Source organism: Dasypus novemcinctus, chromosome 26, assembly GCF_030445035.2.
Source record: "Dasypus novemcinctus isolate mDasNov1 chromosome 26, mDasNov1.1.hap2, whole genome shotgun sequence".
Taxonomy (NCBI): domain Eukaryota; kingdom Metazoa; phylum Chordata; class Mammalia; order Cingulata; family Dasypodidae; genus Dasypus; species Dasypus novemcinctus.
The window spans coordinates 6,043,267-6,060,719 of NC_080698.1; the positions used below are offsets into that span (position 1 = coordinate 6,043,267).

Genomic DNA, 17,453 nt, shown 5'->3' on the forward strand with positions numbered 1-17,453 from the left:
ATGCGCTTTGTCAGGTTGAAGAAGTTCCCTTCTGGCCATCGTTTGCTGAAACAACCTCCCTCCCTCCCTCTTTTTCTCCCTTCCTCCCTTCCTCTCCCCCTCCCCACCTCCCTTCCTACTTTCCTATCATGAATGGGTGTTCAGTTTTGTCCAATGCTGTTTCTTCATCAACAAGATGATCGTGTAGTTCCTCTCCTTTATTCTGTCAACGGGGCAGATTGCCTTGTGGGGCACGGGCTCTGAATGGCTCCCAGGGACCCCCTCCTGGTACCCAAGCTTTTGTGAAATCCCCCCTCCTTGAGTGTGGCCTGGACTTACCGACTCACTGAAACGAATCCAACGCGGTGGCATTTTACAAAGCCTGTGGGCTCCACCCGGGTGGCCTCCGCCTTCCCCCGTGCCGTGGAGCTCGGCTGCCATGCTGGGGGCCACCACGGGGACCGAGGCAGCTGTGGTCAACAGCCCTGGAGGAGCCGAGGCCCTCTGCCCAGCAGCCCAAGCACGTGAGCCATTTGGGAACAGGGTCCCCAGGGAGCCCTCAGAGGAGGCCAGCACCCAGCTGATGCCTCGACCGCAGGCTCGGGGAGGCTGTCCCCCAGCGCGGTTAGGCTGCACCCACAGAAGGGGCGAGGTGACCATTGCGTGCTGCTCTAGGAGGCCACGCTGGGGCCGCTGTCCTGTGTGCAGCCACCGATGACTAACACACATACTGATGGCTTTTCTGCATGTGAAACACATCTTGCGCTCTTGGGATAAGCCTCCCTTGGCCACGGTGTGTTGTCCTTTCATATTTACTAATGTATTTTGTAAGGATATTTGTTTCTAGATTCATAAGGGATATTGGTCTGACCTTTTTATATTATGGTAGCCTCATAAAATGAGTTGGGAAGTAGTCCCTCCTCCTCTACTTTTTGAAAGAGTTTATGTAAAATCAGCATTATTCCTTCCTTAAATTTTTGATGGGACTCACCAGTGAGCCTGGAGTTTTCTTTGTGATAAGTTTTTTTTTTTTTAATTACAAATTCAATTTCTCTTGTACACAGAAGGCTATCCAGATTTTGTTTCTCCTTATGTCACTTTCTTTTCCTTCTCCAGCTTTTAAAAATTGGAAGAAAACAGACTGGTCTGAGACTCAAAAGAAAGGCAATCACGGGGTGACAAGAACTCCAGGCGCCGAGCTTAGCGCTTACGGGAGGAGCGTGCTGTGTGGAACCACACTGAAGAGAACAGTTCATGGTGGAAGGAGACAGCAGAGGGGAGACGCGTGAAGCAGTTTTAGGAGTTTTAGGGTCCTAGAGAACAGGAGAACACGTGAGGTGTCAATGTGTGGATGTGACCTGAATTTGGATTCCCTTAAATCTTTGGAGAGAACACGGATTGGGGTTCTTCTCTGCGCCATGATCCTTTAAATGTGACATCCCTCTGGCCCCCGACTGTGAAGGTGGGGGGTACAGAGGAGGCGGTGTGCTCATGCTTTGTAAGCATCATCATTCCAGTGCTTTGTTTAAATTTACTGGAACTTCAGTAAAATAACTTGTATGCCTTGTTCAGTTAGCTATTGCTGCATAACAAAATATCCCAATATGTAGGAACATAGAACAACTATTTATTATGATGCTCACAGGTCCTGTGTGGTCAGGAGTTTGAACAGGGGGTAGTGAGGGCAATTTGTTCTGCTCACACTGCCTGGAGCCCCGGCTGGAAGAACTGAAGGCGGGGACCAGAGCTACCTGAGGGTATTTCCACTCACGTGTCTGGCAGTGGATGCTGGCCGGGCTGTTGCGCAGAGCCCCCGCATGGGGCCTCTGTAGGTGGCCGGCGTCCTTGTGACATGGCGGCTGGGTTCCGAGGGTGACATCCTTGAGGGGAAGCCAGGCAGGGGCCTTTTAAACCCAGCCTCGGTGGTCACGTTGTGCCACCTTGGCCCCATTCTCTCCATCGGGGCAGTCTCAAGGGCCTTTGCAGTTCAAGCTAGGGGAAGCAGATTCCACGCCTTGCTGGGGGGTGGCAAGGTTCTGGAAGAGCGTGTAGGCCATTTCCCTACCCCCTCGCGGCTTTTTTTGGCTTGCTCTCTGCTCTCTGTGTCCATCTGCTGTGCGTTCTTCTGTGTTTGTATTTATTTTTATTTATTCCCCCCCTGCCTTGTGGCTTGCTTGTTGTCTGCTTTCTGTGTCCATTCACTGTGTGCTCTTCTTGTCTCCCTTTTTGTTGCGTCACCTTGCTGAGGCAACTCCCCGTGGCACTTGTGGGCGAGCCTGCCTTCACAAGGAGACTCCCAGGACACGAACCCAGGGCCTCCCATATGGTAGGTGGGAGCGCAGCTGATTGAGCCACAGCTGCTTCCCCTGTAGGCCATTTTTGGTAAATAAAATCTGCCACTTGCCTCCACCATAGTCCCCTATGTTTGCTCTGCAAAAATAAGTGACATGTCAATCCCTTCCTAGTCACCTTGAGACGCTGGCAGTGGGGGTGGCAGTGGCGTGGGGGGCACAGTTCTCCCAATGTCCTGCTGATTGTTCTGTGGAGTCGTCATGGGTTGTCACAGCATGGACAGGACCCTGTGCATTAGACTCGTGCCCGGGAGGGTGTCGCGCGTGGGGGCAGCTGGCAGGGGCGGATGTGAAGGGGAGCCCATGTTGCCTCTGCGATGGGGAGAAGCCCGACAAGCCTGCCACCCAGCTTCTCCATGTCTCTTTCTGTCCTTGACCTTGGAGTTTTTTGCTCTTACCCAGAGCTATGCATGTAGCTAAATGCTTTGGGATGACAATGAACAGGAGAGAAAGGAGTGGCAGCTTCTCCAAGAGGGAACGGAGGAGGCGGGAGGTGCCTCGGTTGGGATCCTCAGGGAGAAGGGCCGGGGGCACTGAGTCCTGGATGGGGGCGATGCCAGCCCCTGAGCTGGGTGAGGCGCAGCCCCCGGAGCTCGTGCCCAGGCTCGCGTCCCCAGGAACCCCAAAGCCCTCCAGGCAGTGAGGAGCGAGGTCACAGAAGGTCATCTTCCATTCCAGTTCACGAGGGACGCTGAGCCAGGAGTCAACAAGCAGAAGGGAGGCAGGCACCCCACCTTTCAATGAACAGCCAGAGCATTCTGTGCCAACCGTCCTCTTAACTGAAGGCAGCTCCAGAAAATTGGAGAGGGGTTCCAAGCCCACCCGTGCACCTGGCTTCTGCAGGAGACCCCACCAGCCGCTGAGCCGCGGAGCACCGTGGGGCCCCTCCTTTCGGAGCGCTCCCCCCTTTCAGACTCACAGAGGTGACGCTGTGGTAGTGCGATGAGCTACGACTGCGGCAGCCACAGCTGAGGGGACCAGGACCGTTGATCGGAAGCACGCTGTCGATCTTAGCTCCGCTCAGAGGCGCGCTCCAAAGTGCATCTGGAAGATGCTAGCCGGTCCCTGCAGGTAGGCCCAGCGCCTGGGGGGCCCGGGCGGCGGCCACAGCACACAGCTCTGGGGCGTGTGGGGTTGTCACCCTTCCCATCCTCCTCCACCTCTGTGGCGCCCTGTGGGGCAGTCTACAGAGTGAGCAAGAGGCCTGGGATTGCGCCAGGGCAGCCCTGCACCGGCCATGTCCCGTCTCAGGCCTGAGGAGCAGAGAGAGTTGAGCTTTAGGGAGAAAGGACAGGGAGCGCCTGCTGTGGTAGGCGCCGGCACTGCCGGGCCAGCGCCCTTCACTGGGCTGGGGCGTTCCACCCTGACTGCTCTGAATTGGCTGCCAACTGCCTCCGGCGGCCTCCTTTCCCAGCCAACGGCCCTCTGCTGAGAGCTGTCCCCCACCGAATCCCGTGCCCCCATTCCTAGGTGCCATGTGTATCTGCTGTGTGCTTTGAGGATGTGCGGTTCAGCCACAGAGAACAAGAAGTGGGTGGGACTCAGAAGCTGAGTTAAGCACGGGTGGTAAGGTAACCTGTGAGGCGCCACGGGCAGGTGTGCCCAAACATGAGAGAAAGGGGTGGAGAACAAGCAGACGTGAAATGTGCATAATACAATTAGTACACACCAAACACCAAACAGTCATGATGTGCTAAAGAAACACACACGAGCACACGAGGTGCTCAGGCTCCGCGTCCACCCCCAGGTGATGCCCATTCTGGCTCCGTATCCCTCTGCCCGAGGAAAGCAAGTGAAGCCCATAGTTGCTGGGCAGGTAATTGGTGAGCCACAGTGGTAGCCAGGCACACTTGCCTTGGGGTCTTTCTGACTGAGCAAGTGTGCATCATCTGGCCCTGGGCATCTCCTGTCCATGTATCTCCTTGCACGCCCCCTCACGCCCCCTTGCACAAACCTCAGCTCTGATCCCCGTGGTCACAGCGTCAGCGGGGGAGGTTGATGTAGCAGAGAGCAGGGAAGAGGGGCCCTGGGTGAGCCAGAATGCGGGCAGCGGGTCCTTCTGCCCACTCGTGCCCTATCCTAAATGGATTAACCTCCCTCATCTTTCTTTTTCTTGTTGCATGTTTTAAATCGATTGTCCAACTTGAGCATCTTATTTTGGTTCTGGAGCCTTCTGGTTTGTGACCTCTGGGCAGCTTGCCTGGCAGTGTACTTGGAAGCATTTCCCATGTGACATTCAGGCTGTGCTCTCGGGGAACCTAATCTAGGAGCCCTGCTCAGGAGAAGGAAGGGACAAGAGATGAAGCCCTGATGAGCTCCCATTCTACTTCCAACTCCTGCCCCTTCCGGGTTCACCTTTCACTTCTGGAATTTGTCATGTATCGCAGTGATAATTTTCTGTTTTTGATGAAGCTGATCTGGTTAGTTTTCTGTTCCTTGTAATGCAGGTAGCTTGCAAAAAAGTGAAAACCCTGCAGCTCTATAACCTGGCCTGAGACTGTGGTACCAGGAGTGGGCAAGGCTGGGCGTTGAGCCACTGCACTGGGAATGGAATACAACCCCTAATGCAGTTTTATTGAGTGGGTGAGCCACAGGCTACCTACACCAGGATGATGGGGGAGTTTGTTAAAATGCAGATCCCTGGGCCCCATCCCACCTATACCAAATCAGAGTCTCCATTGGAGGAGCCTGGGAATCTGAATATTAGCAGTCTCCAGGTAACTCCTCTGGCTGTGGCTCAGTGCTTGACCTGGATGACACCTCCATTAGTAGCTTAATAGAAGAAGGAATCACACTATTGGCAGTGAAGAGGTCTCACTCCAAGGCTCTTTGGAAGTGAATCTGGCTCATTATAGAATTGCATAGACGCTACTAAAATTAACCTTTATTTATTCTACCCTGCCCTATAGAAAGATGAAACACTTTATTGTCAATAATAGCAGATATTATTTATTCAACACCTCTTATGTTCCAAGTACTACGTGGTATAATATATATATTTCAGTTTAGCCCTCAAGTTCAACGATCAAGAACCCAGTTGAAGTAGCTGTTGTTACTCCGTTTTTCATCTGGGAAAATGGAGACTCAGAGAGGTGAAATAATTTACTTAGGGCCACACAATTAACAATGAGCAAGCAGCTGAACCAGGATGGAAACCCTTAAAATTATGATCCCAGCTCCCACATCTGAAAAGCATTTTTTCCCCAAGAATATCTCTCTGTTTTTGTGAATCAGGAACTGGAGAGCCACTTGGTCAGATGGGTCTCACTCAAGGGTCCCATGACATTGCAGTCACATTGTCTTGGCCTGAGTCTTTTGTGGACCCTAGAAGATTATGTTCTTAAGCTAACCCATTCCTGTGTGTGTAAGCCTAGTGTATGTGGGACCTTTGGGTTAGATGCAATTAAAGGAACTTTTGATTAGATCACTTTTGATTAGTTAGCTTCCATCAAGGACCTTTGACTAGATTGTGGAACCTGGGTCCTAATCCTTTGACTGGAGTCTTACGTAAACTGAGGACTGAAGACAGAGGCACATACAGAGAACAAGAGCAGCCATTTTACCCTGCCAGGTGAGAGAGGACTCCAGGATCGCCTGCTGCCCACAGGCTGAGAGAGAGAGAGGGTCCCAAAGGCCAAGAGAGGAGCCATATGCCTGATGGCCCACAGCCGGGCTCGGGGAGAAAATGAACCTGGAGGAGGGGGCAGAGGTTGGCCGCCATGTTGCCTGGCCACGTCCAGGTTTGCTAGCAACCGAACTTGGTGACGTGGCATCTCTCATGATGCCCTGATTTGGACATTTTCAAAGTTCCCTTTTATCCCATTTTAAAAGCCAGCCCATTTCTAGTATTTTGCAGTGGCAGCCCCTAGCAAACTGAAACACTAGTTGTTGGCTGGGGTGTGGTAGTCCGAAGGCTTGATCGTAGCCATTGGTTTTGGCTGTTGGTGGGAGGGCTCAGCTCCTCTTCACAGGATTGCTGTGACCCCACGACATGGTGATTGTCTTTTTACCAGTGAGGGATCCAAGAGAACAAGGCAGCTTCCACGCCTAGCCTCAGGAGTCACCCCTTCTGTTCCTGCCATATCCGTTGGTCAGAGGGCAAGCCCTGACTTAGAGTGGACTGGATTACACAAGGGCATGAATACCAGGAGGGGAGGCATGCCGGAAAGCTCTTTGGTGGCTGGCTACCATAACACCATCCGTTTGCTCAGCATTTCGTGGCTTATAAAGGCTTCTCATATACGTTATCTCCCTAGGTTCTCAGCAGAGGCCAGTGACCTGCCCCCTGTTTAGCTCAATATCTGTTTGTGGAATGAATTAATGGGCAAGGCAGGCATCGTTAGGCCCATCTTACGGAGGTGAGAACGGGGTGGAGGAGATTACGAGCGAGCCCAGAGCCCGGTCAGTTCACGACATGCTAAGTCTAAGCTCAGGTTGCACCACCCCCCAACATTTATGTGCATCCTGGAGACAAAGCGAAGGTGCCACACAACCCCCATGGCTGTGGTCCTGGGCATTCTTCTAGCTGGATCCATTGTCTTTCCAGCCCGGACATGCTGGGCTCCTGGGTCCATGGCAGGACAAGCCCTGGTCAGTGGCCTCTTTCTATCCATTTGCCGGTGAACCACCAAGTGGGAGGTTGTGCCATTAACCTCGCTCGGTGAGAGAGATCCAGAGAGACCCCAGCTCTAGTCCCATCCCTGAGGTTCTCCCATGACTCAAATATTGATTTTAAAAAAGAAATAATGCAGAGGAAAAGCACCGGGGAAAGTGGCAGTAGGACGTGGAGACAAGACAGAGAAGAAGGCAGTTCGGTCTACTCACGCTGCCAGCATTTTCCTTTCTCAGAGAGTGACGAATAGTTTTATTTTTCTTTTTTCCATTTGGGAAAAATGTACCAGCACAGTACTTAGCTCAGAAAAAAACAAACCTGACAGCCAAACAACCGGCTCGCCCTGTCTCTTTAGCAGCTGCTATTAATGGGTGTCGGCTCAACATCGCTGCACCCGCAGACTTCCCAGAGCAGCCCCCATAGTGCCCCCTCGGGGGCGGGCAGCTGGGAGGTGAGCAGGCCTGGGCCAGCGGAGGTGGGCCGGGAGGTGGTAACCAGGCAACAGGCACGCTCACTGTGAGGGGCAAGGCGACGAGGGGCTTGGAGCCTGACGCAAGCAGAAGCCGAGAACAGCAGCGCCTCAAGGCAGAGGAAGAGGGGGCTGGAGGCAGGGCGCTCAGAGGGCCAGGAAAGAGCACCCCGTCCTAGGCTTGGGAAATCAGATTCCAGGCAAGGGGATTTCTGCATTCAGCAGTAACTGGATGACAATGAAATGATCTTGATACGGAAGCCAGATGCCAGCCCACGGAGGCTCTTCATATATACTTTATTTTAAGGATGAAGCTAGTGTGAAAATCACTAAATAACTCTGGGGACACTTAACAAAGGAAACTCTACGAAGGGCCACTAAGCTCTTCAAACAAGACAACAATTTTAGCCATCAAGGAAATGCACCTGAAAACCACGACGAAATACCATCGCCTGCCACGAGGGCGGCTAGCAGGATGCTTACCAGCACCATATGTTGGCGGAGACGGGGAACAGCTGCTGGGGGAAGGCAAAACGCTATAACCTCCTCAGCAAACTGCTTGGCAGTTTCTTATAAAGTTAAACAGAGATCCATCTACCCTAGAATGCAGTGATTCCGCTCTTAGATATTTACCCAAGAGAAATGAAAACATATGCCCATGAAATGATTTGTACGTGAATGTTTCCAAGCAATTTTATTCATAATAGCCCCAAGCTGAAAAAGCCCCCAAACATCCATCAATAAGAGAGCAGTTAAATAAATTATCCAACGAGTGAAATCGTTCGGCAATTTAAAGATGAACCGACGGTACGTGCGAGAACATGGGTGACTTTCACAGACACGATCCCGAGCGAAAGAGGCCGGGCACAGAGTCCATCTCCATCCTCTGCCGTCCAAGAACAGGTGAAAATGAAGCTGCGGTGGCAGAAATCAGAGTGTGGCTGGGGGGAGCGGGAGGGAAAGCAACGGGGAGGGGAGCGGCACCATCTCGTTGACGAAAACTCTCTAGATCTTGTTTAGGGATGTGGACAATTGTCGAAACCCATCAAGCCGAGCGCCCAAGTTCATTATACTTGGCTACGTGCTAGTGGCTTCTCAATTTTTAGAAACATTAACCCACAGGCAAACTGGAGTCTCCAGGGCTGGGGTGGCGAACATCAAGCCCGTGTGCTGCTGCTTCGTTGGTTTCCGTGGCGGATTTTACGACTGCAGCCCTCGGCTCCTCAGCCGCCACCATGTGGCTCTCTGGCCAGCCACCTGCAGTCGGTCGCAAAGCCAGTGCTGCTGCTGACTGCTGCTGTGACCCACCACAGCCCGTTATGGTCTGGTGAGGTCCGGGGAAATGCAGGTTATCTATAAAAATGCTAATCCCCTTACAGAAAGCTTGTAAGCCATCCCAAAGCCCACGCCCTCGTACACCGCTAATGCCATTTAGAGCATTTTCCTCTGCAGGGCTGAATCTGAGTTTGGATCCTGTTTTCAGTCTTCTAATCACTTCTCCAAGTTGCTGAATAGTTTTCATCACCTTTTCTCTTTAACGGTGGCATAGCAGCTCGAGCAGCTGCACTATCGTTTGCAGCCCTCCCGCATGGCGGTGGACGCCCCCTCCCTCCTCATTTGTACGTTTGGGGAGCAGGGTTTTGGTTGTGGCTGTCGTGAACCTTCACCGAGTACCTGCTCTGTGTGGACACCATAGCTAGCCCTTTGCATACATTTATTTAATCTTCACAACCAATGAGCTCCGTTTTACAGATGGGGAACCCGAGGCCCAGAGGCGTTAAGCCGCTCATTCTGGGTTATGCCAACAGTAAGTGGCAGCGTAGGGACTGGACAAGATGCCCGCTGGCCTAGAGAAGCAGGCGGGAAGGCGTCTGTGCGCCCTCCTATAGAAGGAACGGCCTTTGGCCACATGCCCGAGGGTCTCAGGGTGGTGGCTGCCCGCCTGCTGCCCGCTGGAACGGCCCGTGCCAGCGAGGCTGAGCCCCCCTGCGCCGCTTCCGGCTGGCCCCCTCAGCCTCCAGCCCGTGCAGCGACGATTCCACAGGTCGGCTGTCCTGTTCTTGGGGTACGTCCTGTGGTGGGCCCAGCGGGCGGCTGCAGGGCTCAGGGTCAGTCCAGCCGTGCAGGGGCTTCCGCTGCGGAGGCAGTTGTGGGACCCCCGTGTCCTTGCTGTCTTCCGGAAATGCTGAGGGAGAATCATGGAATTCCTGGAGCTTTTCTGAGCAAGGCCTGGGGATGGCTCGGGGACCCCTCGGCCTATTCTCTAGCAATGAACCACTGTGGGCAGGGGGGTGCCGCGCCTCACGTGCCCGGGACGAGACCCACGGGTCAGCGTACGTCGAGCACAGAGCCAACAGCTGGTGGTTTCCTCCCCCTGCCCAGATGAAAAGGCCCTCCTCCGCCAAGGGCACGTGCCGGGCTCTTTCTTTTCGGCACCGCCCCTCTTTCCATCCCCGTGCTTGGCGACTTCAGCTTCTAATTGGCTTTCCAGCAGGGCCCCGGTCAGCCAGATACCCACAGCATAGCGACTGTCACTTTGTAGTGGGCTCCTTTGGGGTACATGCCCAGTCCTCCCCTCCTCTGAGAGCTGCACCCACCCCTCCACCGAGGTGGAGCCTATGACCTCGGGTGTCCGCTCTGACCTTGCTCCTCCGGTCAGAGCCGGTGGGCACGTGGCCTGAGCAAGACCATCAAAGCTTCTGGAAATTTACGTCGTCATTTAGAATTGGGGTGAATCCCTCTGGGTCACTTGACAAGGACCTGTGGCCTTGGAGGTTTTGGGGGTGACCACTTCCACCCCAAGAGTGGCCAACACAGGCGGGAGGTGGGCCAGGAGAGGCGAGCCGCCGGGTCCTGCAGAGGCCCGTGGGACATGCCGTCCAGGAAGGGCTGCCGGTGACACAGAGGGGTGGGACGTCCTAAGGAAGACTCCACTCGGCTCTGCTTCCCGCAGTGTCCCGGGGCCGGCGGTGGGGTGGCCAGCAGGGGGTGGGTGCTGGAGGCGCTCCCTCTCGTTGGGGCGGTGGTATACGGGTGGACACATTTGTCGAAGCCCATCCGTCTACACACTTAAAACCCGACATTTCATTTTACGTAAAATTATACCTCAAAATTAATTCAAAAAAATAGAAGAGCGGAGAGCCGCAGGGAGAGTTCTGGGCTGCAGCCCCAGGTGAGGCCCTCCTCAGCGTGGCGGGAGGAGAGCCAACGGGCCTGTCCCCCAGCCCGAGCACTGCGTGGACCCGCGGGTGCTCTCGGCAGCCCCGGCCCCCGCCTGCGCACGCCCGCGGGGTGGGGTCTCGCCATCTGCGCTTCGGCTAAGGGGGCGTGTTACGGCTCGGGCCCTCGAGACGTCGTCCGGGGAAGCAAGGACCACTCACCCTTGGGTTCACGTAAGCTGTTCAGAAAGTGCACCTGCTCCTCAGGTGCTTCCTTCCGGAGCTTTCTCCAGTGCGAAAGGACGATGCCACGTGGGTGTCCCTGGTGGACGTTAACTGAGGTGACCCATCCAGAACACATCCCCCCTTCTGGAGACAGAGCAGCTTGCCTCGAGGACCCCCAGCTCGTAGCTTCAGGCAGCCTGGGAGGCTGCGAGGGGGCCCGAGCCTGCTCCCCCAAACAAGGACATGTCCCAGCCTGCCCAGAAGAGCTCTGCCCCTCTCCCCAGAGCCGGTCGTCTCCACCCCAGGCCAGGGCAGGGCAGTCTGGGGGGACACCTGGGGAGACAAGGAGCTGCCTGTTGTCTGGGGTGGCTCAGCCAGGAGGACGTGAGCCTGTAGCTGTTTGAACCGTTTGAGCCCCGTGGGTTGAGCTGTGGCTGAAGCTACAGGTCAGATCCTAGACTTCAAGAGCTGTGGAAACGAACGCATTTCTTCTTTATGCTTCAAAGCAAAGACTCTGCCACCTGTTAGAACAAAAATGACCAGAGAGAGGTTGTTGTTTTTTTAGGAGGTACCAGGAACTGAACCCAGGACTTCATACATGGGAAACAGGTGCTCAGCCACTGAGCTACCTCCTCGCATTGCTCGTCAATGAGAGTTGTGTGTTTTTCATTTGTTTGTTTTGTTTTTAGGAGGCACTGGGGATCGAACCCAGGACCTCGTCCATGGGAAGCAGGTGCTCAACCACTTGAGCTACATCTGTAGAGATTTTTAAAAGCACAAGTGGCATCAAAACATTCACAATGTCCTTGTGATCTATTCACTTTAATTTTTTAAAAAATTAAAAAACAACAACAACAAAACCATCCGCACTGTTCAACTTGGTTTTATTTTTTCACCTGAACAACTTGGATCTCTTTCCCTTCCGCGTGTTCCCTCCTCTGTCTCGATGTTGCTCCGTGGGCCACTGCGTGGAAGCACTACCACCAATGTAACAGTTCCCAGTTAACGAGGATGCCTTTTATTTTTGGTTTTAAACACTTCACCTAGTCATTATGGTTGTGTTATTAGCAAAAGACGTATACATCCGATCAAAACAAAACTGGGCCACTGGAAGGTGTGAGATGGAGAGCTGCGTGCGGCACCGCGCTCCCGGGCCGTTTCCTTCCTCGGCGGTGACCTGTCCTGACAGTTCCTGGGTCCCCGGGCTCCTGGGGCGTCCCCCTCGGAGGCCCCCGTCTCTGCCCTCGTCCGCAGCCCCCGCGGCGCAGGCGGGGCCGGCCAGCGCGCCCATGCGCCCATCGCTCCCCGCCTTTCTGTTCTGCGAAGACAGTTCCGTCCTCCCTGGAGAGCAAGCGAGCCGCGCCCCGTCGTCTGTCGGCATTAGAAATGCCACGTTGTTTATTTTTCCTCAGTGAGAGCGATTTTAGTTTTCCTATCCCGCCCAGCCCGCCCTGGGCTTGGACCAGAGCCCCCCAGCTCTACAGTCGACCCAGGAGGAAGGGGCCGCGTGCCCTCGCCCTCGGCTTCTCCCTGTGCCCCGGTGTGGGCAGCACGTGGAGGGGCGCTCGTGCCCCCGGGTGCCCGGCTGAGGCCGCGTGGGGGCTGCTGAGCTGCCCTCCTCCAAAGTAGCCAGGGCGTGAGGAAGCCAGCACACAGGGTGCTTCCACGCGCCTAGGGGAGGACGGTCCCCGGGTTCCACCCTGCGAGGAGCGAGCGTTCTTCCCTCCCCCTTCTCCACCTCTGCTCAGGCTCACTGCACGTCCACGACTTCCGACTCTGTTCAGCTTTGCCAGGCCCTCAGGCCCCTGCAGCCTGGCCCAGAGCCCAGCCCAGGAAGGCACCCCGCTCTCGTCAGAGGTTTTATTCATGACCGCCATACTCTCCATTTTCAGGAGGAGGGAACAGGGGAGAGGAGCTAGAGGCCTGAGTGGCCCACTGTTCTTTAGTGAATGGTCCTGACGATGGCCCCGGGGTCTGGACCCAAGTTACAGTTCCTAATTCCAAGCTGGGAACTTCTCTGGGGGTCCCACGGGAAGGGCTGCTTTTACCCATAATATTTGGTACTATCTTTCTCTCTGTTGCATTTTCAAAATACTTCACGATTTTTTTCTTTCTCTAAATAATAAGCTAATTTATGTGAAAATTCCATGACTAAGAAATAGCCATTGTGAACACTGAAATTGGACGCTGAGGCTATGGAGAGCAAACCTTAAATCTAGAACTCAGTGTAGAAGGAGACACGCAGATGAGCGAGTGAAGGAGAATGTTCTGACAGTTTGTGGAAAGGTCCGTGGGTGCTCACTGGAAAGAGGCTGTGGTTCGAGGTGGGGAGACGGGGAGGTATTCATGGAAGATGAGCACATATTTCTTTTTCTTTTTTTCAGGAGATACGGAGGATTGAACCCTGCACCTCGTACATGCGAAGTGGACACTCAACCACGGAGTTACACCTGCTCCTTGTTTCTGTTGTACTTTCCGTGTGGGCAAGAAAGTCAAGGGCATTCTACTTCAGAGGAGAAGGAAGCAGTAGGAATCAGGGAGGACACAGTGGGGTGGGAAAAGTGCTTGCCCCTCTCAGTCAATTCCTTCTCTCATTTCAGATTTTCATTCTGGGGTATACCCCTTCTTCCTGAAGAACTTCTTTAGAACTTTCTTTAGTGAGGATTTGTTGCTGATAAGTTCTCTCAAAGTTTTCATTACCAGAGATATCTTTATCTCACTCATTCTAGAAATATAGTTTTGAAAGCTTTTCTTCCAATGCTTTGAAAACATAATACCACTCTCTTGGCTTCCATGTTTGCTGCTGAGAGGGTGGATGTTGATCGAAATTTGTTCCTTTGTGGATAATCCATCTTTTCTTTCAGACATCTTTTAGATTATCTCATTGTCTTTGATGTTCTATAGTGTCACTATGATATACCCAGGTATGGCCTTTATGTGATTTATCCTGTTTGGACATTTTTTTTTCCCCCACTCCCACTCCTCCCTGCCCTGCTATTTTTGCTGTCTGTGTCCATTTGCTGTGTAATCTTTTGTCTCTATATCTCTTTTTGTCTCCTTTTCTGTTTTCTCCTCTAGGATTCACTGGGATTCGATCCTGGGGACATTTGATGTGGAGAGAGGTTCCCTGTCACTTGTGCCACCTCAGTTCCTGGTTTCTGTTGCATCTAACTTTGACTCTCTTTTTGTTGCATCATCATCTTGCTGCATGGCTCGCCGCGCGGGCACTGGCTCACTGTGTGGGCACTTGGCTCACCACATGGGCACTGACTCACTGTGTGGGCACGACTTTACCAGGAGGCCCCAGGCATTGAACCTGGGTCCTCCTGTGTGGTAGATGGAATCACTTGAGCCACATCCACTTCCTAGTTGGGGTTTTTTGGACTTTCTAAACATAGGGATTTCTATTTTTACCCAATTCTGCAGAATATGCAGCTATTATCTCTTTAAATATTGCTTTTACTCCCTCCCCCATTCTCTCTATTATCTATCTTAGAATGCTGATTAAATCTATGCCAGATTTCTCACTCCATTCTCTGTTTTTCTTAACTAGAGTTTTTCATATTTTTGCCTGAACTGCATTATGTATAATTTCTTCAGATCGATATTTGAGTTCACTGATTCTCTCTTCATCTGTGTGTATTTTGCTTTTCAACTCTTAATAATATTTTAATTTTGTATTATTTTATTCTTTATTTCTAGAAGTTTTGTTTGGTTCTTTTGTAATATGTCTGCTCCTTTTAATAGTCTTTGCTTCTTATTCACTTCTAAATTCTCTCTGTTATTTACTTAATCATATTAAAATAATATTTAATATTTGATAATTCCAACATTTAATCCTTTTAAAACTCTATTTTTCTGCCAACTCTCACCTCTCTCTTGGTGGTTAGCTTATTTGGATATTTTCTGATTACATATTGTGAGCTTATATATGATGGGACTTTCCCTGAAGGAGTTGTTTTTTTTTCTGGTTGTTTTTTTGTGTTTTTGTTTTTGTTTTTTTCATTTTAAAAACAATGTATTGAAGTATATCATTCATACATGAACCTGAAGGAGTTTTTTTATAAGGTCTAGGTTGAAAGTACATGTTTACCTGTGTTAGAAGCTTTGGGTTCTCCAGACATGGATCCACTCTGAATTTAAAATTCTCAAGTTAGGGTTTTTTGGTATTTAATGTACATTCAGGCCTCAAATCTATATGAGGGATGACTAGTAACCTTGAAATCTCAGAGGAAGCTTTATTGTATCTTTCTCCTCCACCAGAATTGAGATGCTTGCAGTCAGCCTCTGCTGGTCAGGATTTCTTCTCCTTCACTCTTTTTTCAGGGCGTATCCCTTTCTAAGTCCTGGATTTATGCAAAGTTTTGCCACTCTGACTTACATTACTGCCCAAGTCTAAGGCCTGGTCCCCTGTCCCATCCCTAACGCATGTCCCAAGACCGCGACATGCTTCTCTGGAAGGGACGTCCAGGCCACTCTTCTCTGAAGATGATCTCAGCTTGTGAAGTTCCTTTTGGTGCTTGTCTTCAAAGGCTGGTGTTCCTGCTGCTTTTATGAATCACAGGTAGCTCTCTTGCTTTCTCGCAGACTATTTCTTTGCTCTAAGGGGTGTTTATATATGTGAATGTGTGTGCGCATGCATATTTAGCATGTTAAGGTATTTCTTAGAAGATTTCAGCATGTTCAGATAGTTGGCTTTTCTTACTCGGGCATTATAATTTTCTCTATTTTGACTTATCTTTGCACAAAATATTTATTATCTTCTCTCTAATTGCGTTAATACCTTCTTATTTTTCCTTTGCATTACTATGATGATTAGAAGTTCTTTTATGATAGCAATCTGGTTTTGAACCTTCTATTTTCTGTTTCTTACTGCTTCTAGTATTTTTTAATTCTTTATTGGTATTGTTTTGGCCCTCAGTTTGCCTTCTTAGTCTGAAAGAGCTATATAATTTCCGCATGTTGATGTATCCCTTCACCTTTCAGTTCTTGTGTCATTGAATTCATGGTCTCGTTAGAAGAACCTTTCATGAGGAATTTCTTGTTCTTTGAGTTGTGTTTTCTTTCAGTGTATGATCTTCACCTGACATTTGTGTGCTTAGCTCTTTTCCTCCTTGTAGTACGTGTTCACATTTACCGTGCTATTCCTGTTGATTTGGTCACGTTGAACATGGACAGCCATTTGCACACACTCTATAATCTGTGAACATTTTTCTACAAGTATTTCTTGTTGTATGCACTTTTCTGTGACCTCAGAGCCTGGAGCAGGGGAGGTTTGTTCTCCTAATTCATGATTGAGTCCTGAAGCTCTTACTTGTATCTGAGAAATTATCTCCCCAGTTTTACCTTTCTCTTCTCAGTGGCTATTGCCACTACTCTTTCACCCCCACCCACCCAAATAGAAGAAGGAAAAGAAATGTCACTTCCCTCCTTTTGGGGTTATGAGTAGAATTCTCAGGATTCTCTTGACTCATCAGAGCCATGTGTGGGAGACATGCTGTACTTCATCATCTGTGTTCTGTTTCTCCCTTTGTCTTGAGTTTTTATATAATTAGATTGTGCCCTTGTTTGGCTGCTACTGGTAACTTTTGCTGGTTTGTTTATTTGGTCAGTTTCACTGTTTTTGCGATTTCCTTAGGACTTAAGGGAGAAAGCTTCTGTGATCCTCTTTCACTTTGCCAAGTCAACCTAGATTCATCTGCTTTTGATTTTTCAGAATTTTCCTTGCTATGGGTTCTTGCTTTGTAGAGCTTTTGGAATTTCATCTCTTAAACACACATATGCACAGACATACACATATATTGATCTTACTTTTCAGTGAGACCTTAAGGGAAGTGGAGAAGTACGCACATGTTCTGGTCTCCAACTTGTACGCAAAGACCCTTTGGTTTTTCTTGAGGGCTGAAATGTTAAAGGACCTGGGAGAAACAGCTCAGTGCTTTAGTCAAAATTATTACTGAAGACACTGTCTGTAGCAGTTTGATATGGTTATGAATTCCAAAAATAGATATTGGATTATGTTTGTAATCGGATCTGAACCTTGGCCTGATTGAGTTATGATTAGGACTTTATTTTTTATTTTTTATTTTTTTTAAAGATTTATTTATTTATTTATTTATTTATTTATTTATTTATTTCTCTCCCCTCCCCCCCTCCCACCCCAGTTGTCTGTTCTCTGTGTCTATTTGCTGCGTCTTCTTTGTCCGCTTCTGTTTGTTGTCAGCGGCATGGGAATCTGTGTTTCTTTTTGTTGTTGTTGTGTCATCTTGTTGTGTCAGCTCTCCGTGTGTGCGGCACCATTCCTGGGCAGGCTGCACTTTCTTTCACGCTGGGCGGCTCTCCTTACGGGGCGCACTCCTTGCACGTGGGGCTCCCCTATGTGGGGGACACCCCTGTGTCGCAGGGCACTCCTTGAGTGCATCAGCACTGTGCATGGGCCAGCTCCATATGGGTCAAGGAGGCCTGGAGTTTGAACCACGGACCTCCCATGTGGTAGATGGATGCCCTAACCACTGGGCCAAGTCCACCGCCTGATTAGGACTTCAATTGGGCCACATCATTAGGGCATTGGCAAAGGACAGAGTTGAGGGTTAAAAGGCATGGCAAAGGACAGAGTTGAGGGTTCTTAATGTTTGAGTTTTAATGTTGGAGTTTGATGC

At 50.9% G+C, this 17,453-nt stretch overlaps 1 long non-coding RNA gene across 1 annotated transcript in view; it reads left to right on the forward strand.

Moving 5' to 3' along the window:
* LOC101436443 (uncharacterized) overlaps positions 1-17,453 on the forward strand; it is a 59,964-nt gene that overhangs the window by 23,946 nt on the left and 18,565 nt on the right. Inside the window, exon 2 of the long non-coding RNA XR_011647513.1 lies at positions 13,179-15,358. This is a non-coding gene — a long non-coding RNA (uncharacterized lncRNA). The remainder of the gene's footprint in view (positions 1-13,178; positions 15,359-17,453) is intronic.